At 43.5% G+C, this 7436-nt stretch overlaps 1 non-coding gene across 1 annotated transcript; it reads left to right on the forward strand.

Annotated features, from left to right (window-relative positions):
• The first annotated feature begins 1820 nt into the window (after positions 1–1820).
• On the forward strand, positions 1821–1895 carry Trnat-ugu (transfer RNA threonine (anticodon UGU)). The gene has a single exon. It is a non-coding gene; the product is annotated as a tRNA-Thr (tRNA).
• Positions 1896–7436: the final 5541 nt, after the last annotated feature.

Below are 7436 nucleotides of genomic sequence, written 5' to 3' on the forward strand. Positions count from 1 at the left end.
CCACAATCTATTGGTTATGAACTGTAGATTAAAACTGAAGAAACTGCAAAAAGGTGGGAATTTAAGGGGATGGAACCTGGATAAACTGACTAAACCAGAGGTTGTACAGATTTTGAGGAGAGCATAAGGCAACAATTGACAGGAATGGGGGAAAGAAATACAGTAGAAGAAGAATGGGTAGCTCTGAGGGATGAAGTAGTGAAGGCAGCAGAGGATCAAGCAGGTAAAAAGACGAGGGCCAGTAGAAATCCTTGGGTAACAGAAGAGATATTGAATTTAATTGATGAAAGGAGAAAATACAAAAATGCAGTAAATGAAGCAGGCAAGAAGGAATACAAACGTCTCAAAAATGAGATCCACAGAAAGTGCAAAATGGGTAAGCAGGGATGGACAGAGGACAAATGAAAGGATGTAGAGGCTTATCTCACTAGAGGTAAGATAGATACCGCCTACAGGAAAATTAAAGAGACCTTTGGAGAAAAGAGAGCCACTTGTATGAATATCAAGAGCTCAGATGGAAACCCAGTTCTAAGCAAAGAAGGGAAAGCAGATAGGTGGAAGGAGTATATAGAGGGTCTATACAAGGGCGATGTACTTGTGGACAATATTATGGAAATGGAAGAGAATGTAGATGAAGATGAAATGGGAGATACGATACTGCGTGAAGAGTTTGACAGAGCACTGAAAGACCTGAGTCGAAACAAGGCCTCGGGAGTAGACAACATTTCATTGGAACTACTGACAGCCTTGGGAGAGCCAGTCCTGACAAAACTACCATCTGGTGAGCAAGATACGTGAGACAGGAGAAATACCCTCAGACTTCATGAAGAATATAATAATTCCAATCCCAAAGAAAGCAGGTGTTGACATATGTGAAAATTACCGAACTATCAGTTTAATAAGTCACAGCTGCGAAATACTAATGCGAATTCTTTACAGACGAATGGAAAAACTGGTAGAAGCCAACGTCGGGGAAGATCAATTTGGATTCCGTAGAAATATTGGAACACTTGAGGCAATACTGACTTTACGACTTACCTTAGAAGAAAGGTTAAGGAAATGCAAACCTACGTTTCTAGCATTTGTAGACTTAGAGAAAGCTTTTGGCAATGTTGACTGGAATACTCTCTTTCAAATTCTAAAGGTGGCAGGGGTAAAATACAGGGAGCGACAGGCTATGTACAATTTGTACAGAAACCAGATGGCAGTTATAAGAGTCCAGGGACATGAAAGGGATGCAGTGGTTGGTAAGGGAGTGAGACTGGGTTGTAGCCTCTCTCCGATGTTATTCAATGTGTATATTGAGCAAGCAGTAAAGGAAACAAAAGAAAAATTCGGAGTAGGTATTAAAATTCATGGAGAAGAAGTAAAAACTTTGAGGTTCGCCGATGACATTGTAATTCTGTCAGAGACAGCAAAGGACTTGGAAGAGCAGTTGAACGGAATGGACAGTGTCTTGAAAGGAGGATATAAGATGAACATCAACAAAAGCAAAACGAGGATAATGGAACGTAGTCAAATTAAGTCGGGTGATGCCGAGGGAATTAGATTAGGAAATGAGACACTTAAAGAAGTACAGGAGTTTTGAAATGATAATTAAATAAACACCCTAGCTGCAAGCAGGCGTTGATACACTTCATTGGGGACATGTTGAAAATGTGTGCCCCGAACGGGACTCGAACCCGGGATCTCCTGCTTACATGGCAGACGCTCTATCCATCTGAGCCACCGCGGGCACAGAGTGTTGTGGACATGTTGGGAATGTGGATCTCACGGGGAGCGTGCAAGGGATAAGTTCCTGCAGACGCAGTATCCTCTGTGCCCGCGGTGGCTCAGATGGATAGAGCGTCTGCCATGTAAGCAGGAGATCCCGGGTTCGAGTCCCGGTCGGGGCACACATTTTCAACATGTCCCCAATGAAGTGTATCAACGCCTGCTTGCAGCTAGGGTGTCTATTTAATTATCATTTCATTTCTAGCAAAGCTGCATGGTCATCGACGGTAACTGTTCTTTCGGGAACAGATACTACCGTCATATATAGTTAAAGGAGTTTTGCTATTTGGGGAGCAAAATAACTGATGATGGTCGAAGTAGAGAGGATATAAAATGTAGACTGGCAATGGCAAGGAAAGCGTTTCTGAAGAAGAGAAATTTCTTAACATCGAGTATAGATTTAAGTGTCAGGAAGTCGTTTCTGAAAGTATTTGTATGGAGTGTAGCCACGTATGGAATTGAAACATGGACGATAACTATTTTGGACAAGAAGAGAATAGAAGTTTTCGAAATGTGGTGCTACAGAAGAATGCTGAAGATTAGATGGGTACATCATATAACTAATGAGGAGGTATTGAATAGGATTGGGGAGAAGAGAAGTTTGTGGCACAACTTGACCAGAAGAAGGGATCGGCTGGTAGGACATGTTCCGAGGCATCAAGGGATCACCAGTTTAGTATTGGAGGGCAGCGTGGAGGGTAAAAATCGTAGAGGGAATACACTAAGCAGATTCAGAAGGATTTAGGTTGCAGTAAGTACTGGGAGATGAAGAAGCTTGCACAGGATAGAGTAGCATGGAGAGCTGCATCAACCCAGTCTCAGGACTGAAGACCACAACAACAACATCAATTAAAAGCTTTAAAATAACTGTACAGACGATGTATACTCAGTGTGTCCTCTATGAGCTAAAGTGGTACTACCACAATGGTTTCAAAGTCAACGGTGTTTGAAGGTCTTTGGCATTGCGGCATCATATCGATAGGTGAGTTGTGACTCGACTGCAAGTATACACCTATGCTAGCTTCAGTCTGTCTGTCTTATATTAACTTGATTTGGCACTGAAAATTATGTAATAATGGAATGATCAGCTGCAGAGTGGTATGATATTACATACATTTTTTAACTGTCATAAAACTATTTTATTAAAAATGGAGTCATATTTTGTAATATTTCTAGTTGGAAGTTTAAGATTGTGATATAAATATTTACGTACTGTTCTAAGATACATTTCTGCCATGGATACAACTGGGTCCTATGATTTTCTGGACAAAAGAGTACATATGTGTTCATAGAATTTCGTCAAAGAGACGATGAAATTGTTTTTCACGAATATCCAACTGTTCATTGAGAAGCACTGACTTAATCTCTATAATGGGCATATATCTCGATCTCCTCCAAAATATTTAATAATAAGTGTTTATTAGCGTGATGAGGGAGTTGCAAATTCTGTAGTACCGTCCCTTCGACATGCTTATTAAAAGTTATGTGATGGCCGAAGACTGATTTTGTTCGTGCAGTACCTGATGTATTTTCTTTGTATCGTGTAGTAAAGCTCCGGCCTGTTTGGCCAACGTATATTTTTCTACAAGCACCACAATGGATCTTGTAAATCCCTGATCTGAGAAATCTATCGTTATCATTACCTACACTATGTCTTAATTTATTTTGCAAAGTATTGTTAGTTTCAAATGCTATTTTTATTTCAGAATTCTTAAATAAATTACTGATCCTATCTGATATGTTCCCCATGTACGTCATGTTTGTGTATTTATGAGCTCCTATTGGTGGTGTACTTTGTTGCATTTTATTGAACATAATGTCAACTTGACACGTATCAAAAGAATTGGTCTTCGCAATCTGTTTTAGAACAGTTGTTTCTTTTTTAATTTCATTTTCTTCAAGGGGTAATTTTAGCATACGGTGGATCATTGACTTAAAAAATGCTCTTTTATATTTGTCAGGATGACACGACCTAGCATTAACAACAACATCTACATCTACATCTACATCCATACTCCGCAAGCTACCTGACGGTGTGTGGCGGAGGGTACTTTGAGTACCTCTATCGGTTCTCCCTTCTATTCCAGTCTCGTATTGTTCGTGGAAAGAAGGATTGTCGGTATGCCTCTGTGTGGGCTCTAATCTCTCTGATTTTATCCCCATGGTCTCTTCGCGAGATATACGTAGGAGGGAGCAATATACTGCTTGACTCTACGGTGAAGAAACTTCAACAAAAGCCCGTACCAAGCTACTGAGCGTCTCTCTTGCAGAGTCTTCCACTGGAGTTTATCTATCATCTCCGTAACGCTTTCGCGATTACTAAATGATCCTGTAACGAAGCGCGCTGCTCTCCGTTGGATCTTCTCTATCTCTTCTATAAACCCTATCTGGTACGGATCAGTAGTTGTAGGTTTTCTGTATTGTATCTGCAAGTGATTCCGGTGGACGAGTGCCCCTGGCACTGATCGGACAATTGATAGTGTCAACCGTCACTCCACGTGGAGCCCCCAGACACACTGTCAGTTGACCGAAAATCACAAAGCGCCATTGAGTCAGTTACAGACGTTGTTATCAGAGTCTAGGGTCAAGATCATTACGATGACGTTATCAGTGACATACTTTGGGTTAAAAGACCAGTAGAAAATCTACTCATATAGTTATGTTTTTGTAACGAAAGCACAGAATTAGTACAAACTATCACCAGGGTATTAACTGTTACAGTTTCACTTTGCACACACTAATCACTAGCATTAATAATTACTTGTTGGAAACAAAATGCTGCGCTAAATGTTACCTTTATCATTATTCACGTTAGGGCCCTAGTGCACCGCGTGATGTATAACTAAGGGCATTTTCAGAATTTTATCTTCGCTTTTTGGCCGTATTACTTTCTTTCTCTTAGAATGGGCACTTTTCCGCTCGTCAGGCAAAGTTGTTCCAGCCGTGAATTCTCTGCCTAAAAATTTTTCTGTCTAGTGCATCAAGTTTTATTACTCCTGCTTCCTTCAGGTCTTCTTTTACTGCACCAATGAATTTCATCTTTTCTTTAATTTTAGTGCGACATTCCAAGAACTACACAACCTGTAAAGTTAATCTGGTTGATTCCATTCTTTTAATATGCTCACAAAATTTTGGCCTGGGTTTTCGTATCCGAATATAGGCATACTCTTCAGATTCTTTATTCGCTCTTACAAAGTCTATGTGTTTCTTCAAAAATCAAATGGCTCTGAGCACTATGGGACTCAACTGCTGTGGTCATCAGTCCCCTAGAACTTAGAACTACTTAAACCTAACTAACCTAAGGACATCACACACAGCCATGCCCGAGGCAGGATTCGAACCTGCGACCGTAGCAGTCGCACGGCATGTGTTTCTTCATTAGCATAATGTGTACCTAATGTTTTTCTGATTACTTTTCGTTCCCTTTTTTTGATTTCTTCAAAGTCTCTCGTTCTGTTTAAAACGAGTCTCTCAGTCCAAGCCGGCCGATGTGGCCGAGCGGTTCTAGGCGCTTCAGTCTGGAACCGCGCGACCGCTACGGTCGCAGGTTCGAATACTGCCTTGGGCATGGATATGTGTGATGTCCTTAGGTTAGTCAGGTTTAAGTAGTTCTAAGTTCTAGAGGATTGATGACCTCAGATGTTGAGTCCCATAGTGCTCAGAGCCATTTGAACCATTTTCTCAGTCCCACAAGGACTCGCTATACGCCGAGGCCCACTGGACTCAGATGGCGACCTCACATGCGCCGTCGCTCAAGACGGACAAGTCATCTTGTGTCTCAGTGCGCGACCGACCAACCGATCGATCCAACCGCCAATGACCATTGCCTGAGCAAACTCGAGCAGACTGGCGGCCTAACGCGCAGAATCAGATGCAGGAACTAAACCCCGACCGGGCGACCACTCGCTGAGTTCTCTTACTGGCGGAGTGGAAAGACTCTCATTTTGCCGGCTTTAAAGGTTGATCCGAATGGCAGACATACTAGCACTCCGAACGACAGGCAGACACTAACTGCCTAACAAATGCGGACGAGAGACAGCCTAGCAAGCTGGGGTCGAGAGACTGACCCAGACTGACCGACTAGCGAGCTCATAGCGCCCATTAAATGCACGTGAGCAGGCAACCCTTCCCCTTTCCCACCAGAGGGAGACACCAAAGCTGCGATTGCCACAGCGGCGCCACCGCCAGAAACGGAGGGCGACTGCTTCACACAACGCGCTGCGGCGCGCTCTTCAAAACTGCAACTTTTACCACGGCTCAACAGTGAATTCTGGTTAATTCATTGGGCACCAAATTCTCAGGATTTGAATCCGATGGAACCAGCCCTGCGCCTACAAACAAGCGACCCGTAAATTTACGGGATTTGCGTGACCCGGTATAGACATCTGGTACTACGTATTCCCGGAAACCTGGCTAAGGAACTGTAGAATCGATGCTGAATGCTGTGTCGCACCGCTGCCCGACCTCACCGCAGCCACAGCTTGGAGAGTGTGACCCAGTCGTAGAGAGAGTATCCTTCCTCCCTGTCCCGCACTTGGGTTGGTTAACGTGGCGCGAGGAAGGTTGAACCCTGGGAGTTTGATTATCGCGTTCTCTAGGCCCAAGAAGGCGACTACTCCGATTTAGAGGCAGCCACTGGCATGAAAAGGCCACGGTGGTTCTCCAGGGTAGTGCATAAAATTGCAAGCGGGTTGTAGAACCTTGTTCGATGAAGAATGTATGAGAAGAGACTGATTGATATGTGTTCTTGTCCATATCAAGCCAGAGCCCACTAAGTTCTTAGTGAGGTGATGTTGCTTAGCACCGGGAACCACTGCGGAGGTGCAGTCAGAAGCGTACCAGATACAACGCTAGTGGCCTGTCATTAGGTTACTTTATTTATTTACCGTATGGTTTACAAATTTAGATTTCAAATGTACATAAAGGATGACAATTATTGAACTATATGAAATAAAATCGTCGTAACTTCGGAACGGTTTGAGTTAGGACGTTCAAATTGAACGGTTGGCCGCGGGCATGATGGGAACTAGTATGGTTTGGTCTAGCGAGAAAGCCCACTTTCATTTTTGGTGCGTTCGGCAATAAGTAAAATTGGCGCTGTATCATGTAGTCACAGTTACAGTACGCATGGTTTCCTCCTACAGGGTGGTGCTGTTCCTCATACGTCATGCCCTAGCTCCCTCTCCTGCCCAAGTAATGGGTAATGTTGGGTCCAATTCACTTATCTTGCTGACTCACCTTGTAATGAGTGGTTGTGATACAGCGTTGTACACAATGGTTCCATAATCGAATCGGGAGCTTCCCATTACGGAAAGGCAAATGGCAACAGGCGGCAGACAGCAAGGTTGTATCAGGAAACCCATCCCCGCCGGAAATGGCCACAGCATTCAGTGTTTGCAACAGTGTTTCGCCGTTTGTTTGAGACAGGGTCGTTTCAGGAAGCAGGAAATCATGAAGGGCATACACGATATTTTAGGTCACCAGACTTGGAGGAAAATGAGATTAAAACTGCGCAGAACGACCGCCTTGTCGGTACCAGGCAGTTGGCCCGCCACTACAGGCTAAGCCAGAAGATCGTGTGGAACATTCTCCATGAAATTTCTTACTAACTTTATCGCTTACAGTGTGTGCAGGGCTTCCTACCGACAGACTTTCCGCATCGG

Source organism: Schistocerca nitens, chromosome 7 (assembly GCF_023898315.1).
Source record: "Schistocerca nitens isolate TAMUIC-IGC-003100 chromosome 7, iqSchNite1.1, whole genome shotgun sequence".
Taxonomy (NCBI): domain Eukaryota; kingdom Metazoa; phylum Arthropoda; class Insecta; order Orthoptera; family Acrididae; genus Schistocerca; species Schistocerca nitens.